Genomic DNA, 15691 nt, shown 5'->3' with positions numbered 1-15691 from the left:
GAGTGTCATTTATGGTAGGTTCACAATTGCAGAAATGTAGCTGTTTTGAATAGAGTGCATATTTTGAAACATTATGAATATTTATCTCACCAGAAATGTTTGGAAATAGCTAATATATCCCCTGCCACTTCCCTAAATTCTCATATGTGAAGAAGTTGCAGCTTCCATGTAAAAGCTGGGCAGAATTACCCAGGTCTTGGAACCAGAGCAATTAGCTGAACACAGACAGTCCACAGCATGGTATTTCCAAGACGTCTTTGTTATTGCGGCAGCAGGATTTATCAGCAGCTCTTACCTCTGGTGCACAGTCTTGTCATTTCTCAGATACCGGGATGGTTTGGAGGCAATATCCACTCTCTCAAAACAGATTTCAAATGTGGTGTGTTGTTCTCCCCTATTTCTTTACAGTCACTATATTGTATCTTTCCAGTTTGTCAGGCAAAACCATAACAATCTCTCTAGTGCTCTGAAATTAGTTATACGATGTTGTACGTTGAAGCAGAAAAATCCAACCTGAAGTGAAAATGGGGAGAGAGAACTGGAGGTTGGAGAGGGAAATAAAAAGGAGGGAACAATTGTGAAATGGGTGATATCAAGGTAACATTTTACTTAGAGAAAAAAGCACAAGCATTTGAATGTGAAGGGAAAAGTCATCCATTCCCCCATAAGAAGGAGACAGAATAAAAAGCCAGGCTGGGCTGAGGAAAAATGGCTCTGGAGCATATGTTATTCACCTCCCCCTTAGAGGCTCCAGCCAGTCAAACAGTGTCCATATTTACTGAACAAGAAGTGGGGAGATGACAGCATTTATATCTTATTTTCCTCCATATCTATGTTGTTTTAAGGATTATTTCAATCTCTTTCTTATACCATTTCCCTAGAGTCCTGATCATTCACACTAAAGAATGGTTGTTTCTGTCCTTCTTCACAGCAGATAACTGGGAAAAGAGCAATGTATGCACCAAACACAGGAAGCATTTGGGAGACACCAGGGGCCATACAAAAAAGAAAACATACCAATGCAAGGAATGTGGGAAATGTTTTGCTCAGAGTTCAAACTTGGAGAGGCACAAAAGACTCCACACAGGAGAGAAGCCATACAATTGCCAGGAGTGTGGGAAAGGTTTTGCTCAGAGTTCAGACTTGATGAAGCACAAAAAAGTCCACACAGGAGAGAAGCCATACCATTGCCAGGAATGTGGGAAATGTTTTGCTGACCATTCACAATTGGTGAGCCACGAGAGAGTTCATACTGGAGAGAAGCCATACCAATGCCAGGAATGTGGGAAATGTTTTGCTCGGAGTTCATACTTGATGAAGCACAAAAGACTCCACACAGGAGAGAAGCCATACCAATGCCAGGATTGTGGGAAATGTTTTGCTGACAGTTCATACTTGATGAAGCACAAAAGACTCCACACAGGAGAGAAGCCATACCAATGCCAGGAATGTGGGAAATGTTTTGCTGACAGTTCAGTCTTAGTGAGGCACAAAAACCTCCACACAGGAGAGAAGTCATACCAATGCAAGGAATGTGGGAAATGTTTTGCTCGTAGTACAGAATTGGTGAGTCATAAAAGGCTACACACAGGAGAGAAGCCATACCTATGCCAGGAGTGTGGGAAATGTTTTGCTCAAAGTTCACAATTGGTGAAGCATAAAAGAGTCCACACAGGAGAGAAGCCATACCAATGCCATGAATGTGGGAAACGTTTTGCTGACAGTTCAGACTTGGTGAAGCACAAAAGGGTGCACACAGGAGAGAAGTCATACCAATGCCAGGAATGTGGGAAATGTTTTGCTCTTGGTTCACACTTGGTGAGGCACAAAAGACTCCACACAGGAGAGAAGTCATACAAATGCAAGGAGTGTGGGAAATGTTTTGCTCGTAGTTCAGAATTGGTGAGCCATAAAAGACTACACACAAGTGAGAAGCCATACCAATGCAAGGAATGTGGAAAATGTTTTGCTCGCAGTTCACATTTGTTGAGCCACAAAAGACTCCACACAGGAGAGAAGCCATACCAATGCCAGGAGTGTGGGAAATGTTTTGCTCAGAGTTCAAACTTGGTGACGCACAAAAGACTCCACACAGGAGAGAAGCCATACCAATGCCAGGAGTGTGAGAAATGTTTTTCTCAGAGTTCAGCCTTGGTGAGCCACAAAAGACTCCACACAGGAGAGAAGCCATACCAATGCCAGCAGTGTGGGAAATGTTTTGCACACAGTTCAGCCTTGATGAAGCACAAAAGACTCCACACAGGAGAGAAGCCATACCAATGCCAGGAGTGTGGGAAATGTTTTGCTTGCAGTTCAGCCTTGGGGAGCCACAAAAGACTCCACACAGGAGAAAAGCCATACCAATGCCAGCAGTGTGGGAAGTATTTTGCTCAGAGTTCAAATTTTGTGAGGCACAAATGTCGTCACACTGGAGAGAAACCATACCAGTGCCAGTAGTGTGGGAAATATTTTGTTTGCATGTCATATTTGATGAAGCACAAAGAGTTTCTCACAGGGGAGGATCATGCAGGAGTGTGAAAAGTGTTTTCCTTGGAAGTCATCTCTTCTGAAACACCAGAGCATTCATACAGGAAAGAAACTGTACAAATGCCAGGATTGTGGACAGTGTTTTACTCAGAATTCATCCCTTGTGAGCCACCAGAGAATTCATACAGGAGAAAAAAACATACAGTTCCATATTGTGGGAAATGTTTTGGTTACAGCTCAGGCTTTGTGAAGCACAAAAGACTTCACACAGGAGAGAAGCCGTACAAATGCCAGGAGTGTGGGAAATGTTTTGTTCGAAATTCAGCCCTTGTGAGCCTCAAGAGAGTTCACACAGGAGAAAAGCCACACAGATGTATGGATTGTGGGAAATGTTTTCCTGACACTTTTACTGACCTTACAAAGCACCCCCTAATTCACACAGGATGAAAAACAAAGAAATGCCAGGCGGGGTTCATACCTTTTGACACATCAGAGACTATATATAGGAGAGATATCATTCAAAGAGCTGGAACAAAACAAAAAAAATGTGTTGATTGCAAAAGGGTAATGGTGGGATCTGGACATTCTGGTGCTGTCAGCTATACATTCAACATTGCCCAATTAAGACATGTGATTCTCTTGGCTTGAAGTACGGTTTGGCTTGACTTGTTTGGCTTTGTTTGACTTGCACTGTTTCGGAGAATGCATATGCTTCTCTGGACACTGGCATCACTGTGGGACAGGACTGTCTTTCCCTTGGTCAGCCTTTGTGAGTAAACATCTGATTTCAAACACAACCCTTTGAGAAGTTCTGCCTAAGATTTCATAGAATAGAATCATAGAATCAAAGAGTTGGAAGAGACCTCATGGGCCATCCAGTCCAACCCCCTGCCAGGAAGCAGGAATATTGCATTCAAATCACCCCTGACAGATGGCCGTCCAGCCTCTGTTTAAAAGCTTCCAAAGAAGGAGCCTCCACCACACTCTGGGGCAGAGAGTTCCACTGCTGAATGGCTCTCACAGTCAGGAAGTTTTTCCTCATGTTCAGATGGAATCTCCTCTCTTGTAGTTTGAAGCCATTGTTTCACGTCCTAGTCTCCAGGGAAGCAGAAAACAAGCTTGCTCCCTCCTCCCTGGGGCTTCCTCTCACATATGAATACATGGCTATCATATCTCAGCCTTCTCTTCTTCAGGCTAAATATGCCCAGCTCCTTAAGCCACTCCTCATAGGGCTTGTTCTCCAGACCCTTGATCATTTTAGTCGCCCTCCTCTGGACACATTCCAGCTTGTCAATATATCTCTTCAATTGTGGTGTCCAGAATTGGACACAATATTCCAGGTGTGGTCTAACCAAAGCAGAATAGGGGGGGGGGGGTGGCTAGCATTACTTCCCTAGATCTAGCCACTGTGCTCCTATTGATGCAGGCCAACATCCCATTGGCTTTTTTTGCCGCCACATCACATTGTTGGCTCATGTTTAACTTGCTATCCACAAGGACTCCAAGATCTTTTTCACACGTACTGCTCTCGAGCCAGGCGTCCCCCGTTCTGTATCTTTGCATTTCGTTTTTTCAGCCTAAGTGGAATATCTTGCATTTGTCACTGTTGAACTTCATTTTGTTAGTTTTGGCCCATCTCTAATTTGTCAAGATCGTTTTGAATCCTGCTCCTGTCCTCTGGAGTATTGGTTCTCCCTCCCAATTTGGTGTCGTCTGCAAACTTGATGATCATGCCTTCTAGCGCTTCATCTAAGTAATTAATAAAGATGTTGAACAGGACCGGGCCCAGGACAGAACCCTGCGGCACTCCACTTGTCACTTCTTTCCAGGACGAAGATGAAGCATTGGGGAGAATCACCTTCTGGGTTCGTCCATTTAACCAGTTACTGATCCACCTCACCGTAGTTTTGCCTAGCCCACATTGGACTAGTTTCCTTGCCAGAAGGTCATGGGGGACCTTGTCGAAGGCCTTATTGAAATCCAGGTACGCTACATCCACGGCATTCCCCGCATCTACCCAGCTTGTAACTCTATCGAAAAAATAGATCAGATTAGTCTGGCATGACGGTTTTTGATAAATCCATGTTGACTATTAGCGATGACCGCATTTGTTTCTAAGTGTTTGCAGACCGCTTCCTTAACAATCTTTTCCAGAATCTTGCCTGGTATCAATGTGAGGCTGACCGGACGGTAATTGTTTGGGTCATCCTTTTTCCCCTTCTTGAAGATTGGGAACACATTGGCCCTCCTCCAATCTGCTGGAACTTCTCCCGTTCTCCAAGAACTCTCAAAGATGATTGCCAATGGTTCCAAAATGACTTCCGCTAGTTCCTTCAATACTCTTGAGTGTAGATGATCTGGCCCTGGGGATGTGAACTCATTTAGAATGGCCAGGTATTCCTGGACGACTTGTTTCCCAATTTGGGGTTGGATGTCCTCTAGTCCCTCATCCACTCCATCTTGCTGAGGTTGAAGATGACTTTCTTTTTGTGAGAAGATCGAGGCAAAGAAGGGATTAAGTAGTTCTGCCTTTTCCCTATCCCCTGTCAGCATTGCCCCATCTTCTCCTCGAAGAGGCCCTATCACCTCCTTGTTTTTCCTTTTTCTACTGACATAAGAAAAGAAGCCCTTTTTATTGCTTTTAATGTCACTGGCAAGCCTGAACTCGTTTTGTGCTTTGGCCTTGCGGTACCTTTTTCCTACAGGTGTTGGCTATTTGTTTGAATTCTTCTTTGGTGATTTCTCCCTTTTTCCACTTCTTGTGCATGTCTCTTTTGTGTTTTAGCACAGCTAGAAGTTCTTTGGACATCCATTCTGGCTTCTTTGCACTTGTCCTATTTTTTTCTCTTTGTTGGCACGGTTCGCAATTGCGTCTTGAGTATTTCACTCTTTAGAAATTCCCATCCATCCGTAACTCCCTTGTCTTTTAGTATCTGTGTCCACAGAATGCTGCTCAGTGTTTCCTTCATTTTTCGGAAATCAGTTCTTCTAAAGTCCAAAATGCAGGTTTGACTTGTCTTAGTTTCGGCCTTCCTTTGTACCTCAAATTGCAGGAGCACATGGTCACTTGCCCCTAAGGATCCGACCACTTCAACCGCATCGATCAGGTCCTCCGCATTTGTTAGGATGAGATCAAGGGTAGCCAACCCCCTTGTTGCCTCTTCTACCTTCTGGACCATGAAATTGTCTGCAAGGCAAGCGAGGAATTTGTTGGACATTGTACTCTTGGCCGAGTTTGTTTTCCAGCAAAAATCAGGATAGTTGAAATCGCCCATGGCTATTACATCGCTTACATTTGGTAGTATCCCCTTTCTTGTCATTTAAATCCCTAAATTGGGGTCCTGTTCTTGGAGCAGCAGAAAGCAAGCTCCTTGTGACAATCCTTCAGAGGGTTAAATAAGATTGTCATGCCACCTTTTAAAAAAATCATACTGTACATACTCGAGTATAAGCCAAGTGTTTCAGCCCTTTTTTAGGGTGTAATATTTTCCCTCAGCTTCTACTCAGGTGAGGATCCTGGTGGGAAGGTGTGGGGCTGAAAAAAAGCCCTTCATTAATTTCCTGCCTTTCCGCCGGGACCCTCACCTCTTGCCACACGCTCAGTGCCTTTACAGACAATTACTAACACTGCTGCTCCTTTAATGTGTATTTTTCATGTCACCCCCACATAGTATAAAAGCTGCCTTGGAAAAGTTACCATGGGTGTGGCAAAAGAAGGAGAAATTGAGGTGTGCATGCACATGGCAATAACAGGGAGGGAGGAGCACACCTCTTTCCCCCTCCTATCACTGTGCATGCACCTTCAGCAGGTTTGCTGTGTGGAGAACAGAGAGGGTGCGTGCAAAGTGCAAGGAAAAGAAAGAGAGGCACATGCGCCCTTCTCTTGCCCTTCTCTTGCCATGCATGGGCTCTCTCTGCTCTCAGCGGAGAGCAAAGAGGTTAGCTTTCACAGCAAAAGGAAGAGAAAGGGAGGCGCAGCCTCTTTGAGCGGCACACACCTCCCCCCTTATCTTGCATGCACCCTCTCTGCTCTCCACACAGCAACCCAGCTGAGTTGCTGTGTGAAGAGCAGAGAAGTTTGCATGCACGGCAAGAGGTAGAGACAGCGAGGCGGCACACACCTCCCCCTTTCTCTTGTCATGCATGCACCCTCTCTGCTCTCCACACAGATACAGCTTTTTTTTGTAAAAAAATAAAATAAAAGCTGTATCTATTTTACCTCCTGTAAACTTGGTGTCCCTGACTGGGAGAAGGTATGAACGGCTTCATGTGGATGATAAACAACATGGAAGACAGTAACTGATCCCTATGGGACCCCTCAGGAAAATGGCTGCGGGGCCAAGCAAGTGTACAACAAGCAAGTGTTCAGAGATTCCATCTGAACATGAGGAAGAACTTCCTGACTGTGAGAGCCGTTCAGCAGTGGAACTCTCTGCCCCGGAGTGTGGTGGAGGCTCCTTCTTTGGAAGCTTTTAAGCAGAGGCTGGATGGCCATTTGTCAGGGGTGATTTGAATGCAATATTCCTGCTTCTTGGCAGGGGGTTGGACTGGATGGCCCATGAGGTCTCTTCCAACTCTTTGATTCTATGATTCTAACAACCACCTTCTAAGAGCAATTCTCCAAGAAGCACCACAGCCACTGCAGGACAGTGGCCCCAAGCCCACCTCAGTTCCATGACCCATTCTGAAACCAGACTGCAACAGATCCAGATAATCAGTGTCACCCAAGAACACCTGGAGTTGCAAGGCGGCCACACGTTCCAAGACTTTGCCCAAAAAGGGGAGATTGGAAACTGGCCGCAAGTTGTTCAATTGAGTGGCATCCAATGATGGTTTTTTCAACAGCGGTTTTAAACAGCTTCTTTTAAGCTGGCTGGAATTTGGCCTTCTTGAAGGGAGGCCTTAACCACCACTTCTACCCACTCTGCCAAACCTCCTCTGGCCTGCTTTATCAGCCAGGATGGCAAACGGTCCAGGATGCGTGTGGTCACCCTCGCCTCTCCAAGGGTCTTTACATCTTTAGTAAACATAGGGTCCAAGTCAAAACGGATCAGAGCGACTTTATCCGCAAAGAACCGAGCAAATGTTTCACATTGAGCTGCCGAAAGGTCTTGTGAAAGAGGATTTAATAACCTTCTGACCACTCGAAACAGCTCAGCTGGACGGTTCCTTGCAGTCGCAATGTCAGTCACAATGGAAGATTTGTTTGTGGCCTCCACTGCCACAGAATACGACCTTAAATAGGTACACATCCATGTTCGGTCTGATTCGCTGTGAGATGGGCCCCACATGCCCTCTAGCCTCCTCTAGCCCCCTCTTCTCATGCTTCATCACTGCCAGCTCCTCAGTGAACCAAAGAGCTCGGTTAACTCTGAGATGAGAGACGGGACGTCCTGGAGCGATGGTGTCTCTTGCCCTCTCCGTCTCACCATTCCAGCGAGTGAGCGGAGCATCGACAGGAGCATCAACCAGGGTGGCGGGAAATTCCCCAAGAGCCGCCAGAAGCCCTCTGTCTGAGGGTTGGTAAATGTGTGGAGGCAGAGTAAGTAGAAGGTTTACCTCAGTATTTAAACCAATATATATCCTGCTGAATAATAAAATGTCACTCAGCCTTGTGAAACAAATAACAGTAAAGAGACAGATGTATACAGGGTAACAATGTATGCACCAATCTCTTTGAATTCAGGCAGGGAACAGGGGAATGAAATAGCCCTTTCAAATCAGTCCTTAAATATGCCTCAAGCCTCAAAAGGATTCGGCTTCAAGAGAGTTGGCAGCCAGCCATTTTTCTTCACAAATGGCAGAATGGCAGTTAGAACTCTTGGCCTCAGCAGCCAATCAGAAGCCTGTCCCCTGGCACACTCAGCCAATCGGCTGCTGACACACCTCTCTCCAGCCAGCCCACCATTTCAAATCCTGACACTCTGGGCCCATAAGCCTCCTGGGGCGGAGCATTTCAATAGGTCCTCCCGCCCTGGGCAGGTGAGGGGCGCAGGAAGCCTAAGCCTGGCCAGAGGAGGGTCGGTCCAGGGCAAGAGGAATAAAGGCGGTTCCTCCACACGACCACCTTCCTCCCTTCCCTGACAGAAATCCCAATCAAATGTCTGTCCTGCCCTGTAGGTTGGGCCAGAAACAGCTTGGGACAGCTCCAGAGTTGACGTGGTAGCCATGAAGTCCTGAGCCGGTCCTTTGCATGGATGTTGAAGTCCCCCCGCTGAGACTGAAACGAGGAAGTCAGAGACACCCTTCTAATCGAACTCTGAATGAAGGTTCCCCTGCCTTGGCTGAATGTGGCCAAGATTTGTCAAAGGCCACGCGTGGGCATGGAGGGCCTTCCTCTTGCCACCTTTCTTTCGTCCTCCATTTGTGCCTCTTCAAATGCCGCAGTACTGATGGTCACAGCTGACCTCCAGTTAGAGCCCTCAAGGGCCAGGGCTTCCCAGTTGTCTGTGTCTATGCCACAGTTTTTGAGGTTGGCTTTCAGCCTATCTTTAAATCTCTTTGGTTGTGTCTCCCACCCAAGTCTGTGTTCCTCCTCCTTGGGAAAAGGGAGCTCTGGGCCTTGACCCCAAGCTGAGACCTTCTTCCTCTCTTGTAGGTGGAGGCTCTGCTCTGCTCTGCTCCCAGGACTGATGGATTGCCTTTAATATTCAGTGGGGCTGGGGAGCAAGGGTTTGGCAGGGGGAGAAAATATGCCTAACTAACTATCCTATGAATAGGATATTTTTCTTCCATGATGACATCTATGCCATCACCTTTCCTCCTTTGGTTGCAGGGCTTTGGAGAGATGCTCTTTCCCCCTCCTTCCAGTGTAACTCTGGGCAAGGAAGGGTTAAGGGGAGGGAGTGAGGTTCCCAAAGAGGCAGGAAGGAAGTGGGCCTCCTCAGACCACCCTTTCCTGTCCCTCTAGGAACCAAACTCCCTCCCCTTCACTCTTCCTTGCCTGGCTGGGAGAGAAGAGAAGAGTTTCCCCCTTTGGCCTCTCCTTCCTTCTCCTTCCTCCTCCTCCTCTTCCTCATCTCCTTCCTCCTCTTCCTATAGCCTCTCCTTCCTCTTCCTCCCTAACTTTCTGGTGAGTCTTCTTCCCATTCCTTCTCCAAAGGGCCAAAGAGGGGCCAAAGCCCACCACACCTGGAGGGAGGGCCAAAGTGGGCCCAGGCCTCCTTCCCTCCCTCCCAGGCTGGCCTCCTGACCCAGAAGAAGGGAGACACACACCCTGGCCCAGAAGGAGAAGAAGGGAAACCACCCCTTCCTAAGCTCTCCTCTTTTTATTATTATTATTATTATTATTATTATTAAACTTTATTTGTACCCCGCTAGCATCTCTCGAAGGATTCGATGCGGCTTACACAGGCCGAGGCCTCAACACACAACATAACAATACAACCTAAGCAAATCAAACAATTAAAAACAGAATAAAGCAAAATGAACTTGGAAGCAAAATGAACTCCTTGGAAGGAGATGCAGCCTGGCCTCGAGCCAGGGGCGGCATGGGTAGAAGGGGGCCTGATGCAAAGGGGATATTGGGGGTCAGCACAAGAGAGCAACCGGGGGATCCTTGGGAGGAGGGGGAGAGAGGCAGAGAGGGGCCTAGGGCTTTCCCCTCCCCACCCACTCACCTGTCTGCCTGGCTCCTCTTTTTTTCCCCTTGAGTTTTAAAAACAATTCAAAGTTCTGTTTGTCATCTGGATTTCCACATATTTTGCTTTCGTCTCTTGGTTCTTCTTCACAAGAAAGGCTATGGATCACGAGGCATCCGCTGAAGGAATCACGGGAGGATACAGTGTGGGTTGGGGCTGAATGGGAGCTCAATGGGAGGCCAGGTGGGCCTGGAGGCTGGAGGAGCAGAGGCCCAAGTGGAAGGAGGGCCCAGCATTGCCTGGGTCTGTTTCTGTGTATTTCTTTGTTGTCCATTTTGGCCATTTCAAAAACGTTTGTAATCCAATTTTCTGGTGTTGGTTTCCATAGTTTTGTGTATTCAATTCATGTGACTTCAAAATTGGTGTTGGGACTGAATGGGAGCTCAGTGGAAGGCTAAGTGAGGCCCGGCAGGAGGAGCAGAGGCCCAAGTGGAAGGAGGGCCCGGCATTACCCGGCTCCGAAATAAATAAAGGGCTTGTTTTTACTCCAGAAAAAAAGCCTCCAGAAACCTGTTGTCTCATTCTGCCTTTCTTTCACAGAAGAAATGTGATTGGTGGCTGAGAATTTCGGTTTAGAGCCTGCTGAGGGATTTCTTTCCCTTGACAGAAGAGCCAGGAAGAGCATCTTGGATCCAGTTTGCTTCTTCAACAAACAGTGGTTCCGACATGGAGAGACCCAACTCAATTGGAATTGAACCAGGACTTGGGAGGAGTGGGGCACCCTGGGGAAAAAATACATATAACTTCCCGAGTGTGGACCTTTATAGCTCAGACACACAGGGCCAGCGTTTCAGGCATTCCTCCTTCCAAGAGGGCGAGGGACCCAGAGAGGTTTGCAGCCGCCTCCACTCTCTCTGCCGCCAGTGGCTGAAGCCAGAGCAACACACCAAGGCGGAGATGCTGGACCTGGTGATCCTGGAGCAGTTCCTGAGCATCCTGCCCCCAGAGATGGGGAGCTGGGTCCGAGAGTGTGGGGCAGAGACCTCTTCCCAGGCGGTGGCCCTGGCGGAAGGCTTCCTCCTGAGTCGGGCAGAGGACGAGAAGCAGGAAGGACAGGTGAGAGCATTGCCTCTTGGCTTCACTCACCTTGGGACTGATGGATAGATTAAACATACATCCTGCCTTCCTTCAAGATGGGACATGTGACAGAGATAAATCAAACCCTGCTCCCTCGGCCTCTTTTTCCACCTGCTCTGCCCCTCCTGCTCTCACCTCCATATCCACTGTAAGCTCAGTTGCTCCTCTAATTTGTTGACCTCAGATATCACATTGAAAATGATGGAAGGGGAGCGTGGCATTTGTTTCAAACTCAGAGTTATTCTTTTCATGCAGTTTCTGCATATAGCTTTGTGAGTCTTTTAAATTTTCTCCATACTATTTCTGGAATACTCTGCTCTTCCAGGCCCATATTAACTGCGTTGAAGTCCTCCCTGATGTCTCTGAATCTGGGAAACCTCCACCAGACACCACCCAGAGCCTCCAGCAGAAGGAGCTCAACCAGGAAGGAGATGGGGCTGTAGCCTTGGAGGGTAAGAAGGAACCCTTTGGGGTTTTTTGGGATTTTATGCCAATGTAACTTCCTTTTCAGGGGATTGTAACAAATGCACAATCCGTTTGAGCTAGAGAAGGTAAACATGTAGGATCATTTGGCCTTGAGATGAGCTTGAAGCTCAGGCGTCGGCGGTGGCCGGGAGGGCCTTTGCACAATTAAGACTCGTGTGCCAACTGCGACCGTACCTTGTGAAGGCAGATCTGGCCAGGGTGGTCCATGCCTTAGTCACCTCCAGATTGGATTACTGTAATGCACTCTACGTGGGGCTACCCTTGAAAACGTCCTGGAAGTTTCAGCTGGTCCAACGGGCGGCAGCCAGGTTGTTAACTGATGCTCCTTACAGGGAGCGGTCAACCAGCTCCATTGGCTGCCATTCATTTTCCGGTCCCAATTCAAGGTGCAGGTGCTTACCTACAAAGCCCTAAACGGTTTGGGACTCGCCTACCTGCATGACTGCATCTCAGTGTATGAACCCACACGATCTCTTAGTTCATCTGGAGAGGCCCTACTCACGATCCCACCTCCATTGCAAGCGCGATTGGTGGGGACAAGGGATAGGGCCTTCTCGGTGGTGGCCCCCCGACTCTGGAACTCGCTCCCCAAGGACATTAGACATGCCCCAACTCTGGCAGTCTTTAAGAGGAGCCTGAAAACTTGGGTGTTCCAGTGTGCCTTCCCAGAATAAGGAACCCTAAGCAACATGTCTCTAATCGCACTTTACTAATGATCTAGGATTGTCTGCTCACTCCATCTCTCTCCAAATACCTATCCTAGTTATACGCCACCTTGTCATGCCCAGTATTTTAAAATTTTAATTATTACATTTGGCCCTGCCATAGGTTTTTAATGCGTCATGGTGTTATTATTACTGTTTATTGCTATGTTTATGAGTTTATTTATTGTCTGTATTGCTGTGTTGTTTTTATTGATGTATTTGGGCTCGGCCTCTTCTAAGCCGCACTGAGTCCTCCGGGAGATGGTAGCGGGGTATAAATAAAGGATTATTATTATTATTATTATTATTATTATTATTATTATTATTATATAGGTAAGCTTGGTTACAAAAGATGTAATTTCAATGTTATTTGGAGTTTTCTTTATTGTTCTACTTCCACATTTGCATACTGCAAATATCAGAAATATCAGCCGTACGGTATGTTCCCAGGTGAAACCCGAAGCTAAGATGAGCCCTGAAACTGAGCTGGAAGACAAAGAGACAACAAAGAATAACGTTACTCAATTGAAATACCAAGCCCAGTAGTAATTTCAATCTAAGCTACTTAAAGCACTATTTGAGATAAAATGGCCTAAACTCTAAAACTTTACATATTCCTGGGCTGGCGAATGCTCTTTATAGGTTTCTTTTCAGGACCCTAATTGTGAGCTCTGAGACATGTTTATGTGATCAGTGTTCCACTCCTTTCTCTCTCTCCCAGAGGGTGGCATGATGTTGTTGCCGAATCCTCAGTCATTTCTTCCGCTTTGTGATGGAGTGGAACTGAATCAGGTAAGCAGAAGGATTCCTGGGAGAGGAGGAAGGGAGCTGCCTGGGGGTCATTTATTCCAGGCTTAATTATCAAACATCTATTGAAAAAGGAAAGATTGAACCAACATAAATGTAAAAAAAAAATCTTGTAATTATTTTTATAGATTTCCCTTATTTTCCTTTTTCCACCAGGGCCCAATTGCTTTTGAGTACGTGGCTGTGTATTTCTCCCTGGAAGAGTGGGCTCTCCTGAATCCTGGTCAGAAAGCCTTTCATGTCCAGATCATGGAGGAGATTCGTGGGATGGTGGACTCTCTTGGTAAGGCTCACTCATTGGTGGGGATTTCTATTTCAAAATGCAGGATCCCAATCAGCAGCTCTCTGGTGGAAGTAATTTCTGAAATCATCTGAATCACTGAGGGTCCTCAAGGCAGGGCTTATAGTAGGGGTCCTCAAACTACGGCCCGGGGACCAGATACGGCCCTCCAAGGTCCTTTACCCGGCCCTCGCTCAGGGTCAACCTAAGTCTGAAACGACTCGAAAGCACACAACAACAACAACAATCCTCTCTCATCAGTCAAAAGCAGGTCCACATTTCCCATTGAAATACTAATAAGTTTATATTTGTTAAAATTGTTCTTCATTATTGTATTGTTTGAAGCGTTTTTTGCACTACAAACAAGATATGTGCACTGTGCATAGGAATTCATTCATGTTTTTTCAAATTATAATCCGGCCCTCCAACAGTTTAAAATGTTTGAGGACCCCTGGCTTATAGAATCAGAGAATCATAAGAGTTGGAAGAGACCTCATGGGCCATCCATTCCAACCCTCTGCCAAGAAGCAGGAAAATTTCATTCAAAGCACACCCGACAGATGGCCATCCAGTCTCTGTTTAAAAGCTTCCAAAGAAGGAGCCTCCACCACACTCGGGGGCAGAGAGTTCCACTGCTGAACGGCTCTCACAGTCAGGAAATTCTTCCCAATGTACAGATGGAATCTCCTTTCTTGTAGTTTGAAGCCATAGTTCTGCATCCTAGTCTCTAGGGAAGCAGAAGACAAGCTTACACCCCCTCCTCCCTATGACTTCCCCTCACATATTTATACATGGCTATCCTGTCTCCTCTCAGCCTTCTCTTCTTCAGGCTAAACATGCCCAGCTCCTCATAGGGCTTGTTCTCCAGACCCTTGATCATTTTAGTCGCCCTCCTCTGGACACATTCCAGCTTGTCAATATCTCTCTACAACTGTGGTGCCCAGAATTGGACACAATATTCCAGGTGTGGTCTAACCAAGGCAGAATAGAGCATGGGTAGCATGACTTCCCTGGATCTAGACACTAGACTCCTATGTATGCAGGCCAAAATCCCATTGGCTTTTTTTAGCTGCAGCATCACATGGTTGGCTAATGTTTAACTTGTTGTCCACAAAGACTCCAAGGACTAATATGACGTATTAGTAATATCGGAGTCCCTTACTCTTTCTGATACAGGGAAGAAATCTCCCTTTTTTCTCTCTCAGCTGATTTGCTATTTCAAGGTGGCATGTTTTAGAAACGATTACAGCGTCTCCTCTTGACCTAAACCTCCTTTTTGAACTTTCTTAGGGCCTCAGGTGAGAATGTGGCTTTTGTGTTGTATAACCTTCACGAAGAATAACGTATTGACTTGGTGCCTCAGCAACTGCAAGGTTAGCACCAATTCTGACTCAAGTGGAGTCAAGTCCAAGCATACCACATGCAATCATCGCAGCTGGGCTCCCTGGAAAATCTATCAAGAGCGATCACCCCAGATCATTCTGTGTGTGTGTGTGTGTGTGTGTGGGGTGGGGGTGGGGGTCTCCCCCCCAACCCCCAGTGAGTGAGTGTGAGAGAGAAAGAGGCAATGAGAGGGAGGAAACAGATTGGCTGGATTGGCTAGCCTTTTTTCTATGCTGCCTCTCCCAGCACACAAACAGCCCCTGCCTCAGTCATTCACAAGATGGTGACCTGTAACATAATGCGTTCTATGTTCTGTGCTTGTGAATGATTGGGTCTCGGGGCTTTTTGTGCACTGGGAGAGCCATAAAGCAGAAATCCAACTTTTTAAAAAAAATACATTTGTTTATACCAATTACATATTATTCAACACGCTCTTTAACATATAGACTTATTATTCTACTTGAACATTCCCCCCCCTTTTTTTTCTTCCCACCACTGTGCTCCCCTCCCCCCGTCTCAAGCCACAGCTTTTACATATCATCTGTCCAAAATCTCATTTCTTCTTGTGACGGTAACTTTCCTTCTTTGTTTTTTAAACCATGTACAACAAATTTACCCCATACAACAGAAAAATCACTTTGTTTCCATATACCTTTTTTAACCTTTAATATACATGTAAGCTTATCGTTTATTGCCAATTTCCATACTTCCTTGTACCACTCCTCTATTTGTATATTTATTTCTTTTTTCCAGTTCCTTGCTATGAGCAATCTTGCTATTAATAGGTTTGTTATTGCTTCTTTATCCTCCTTGTTTATTATTATATA

General features: G+C 46.3%; 1 pseudogene; it reads left to right on the top strand.

The window, feature by feature from the left end:
• The window catches only part of LOC132766168 (zinc finger protein 208-like), a 146698-nt pseudogene that overhangs the window by 127905 nt on the left and 3102 nt on the right, over nt 1-15691 (top strand).

Source organism: Anolis sagrei, chromosome 2 (assembly GCF_037176765.1).
Source record: "Anolis sagrei isolate rAnoSag1 chromosome 2, rAnoSag1.mat, whole genome shotgun sequence".
In the NCBI taxonomy this organism is placed as follows: domain Eukaryota; kingdom Metazoa; phylum Chordata; class Lepidosauria; order Squamata; family Dactyloidae; genus Anolis; species Anolis sagrei.
The sequence above is the reverse complement of the archived record's forward strand: the minus strand, read 5'-3'. Positions and strand labels throughout refer to the sequence as shown.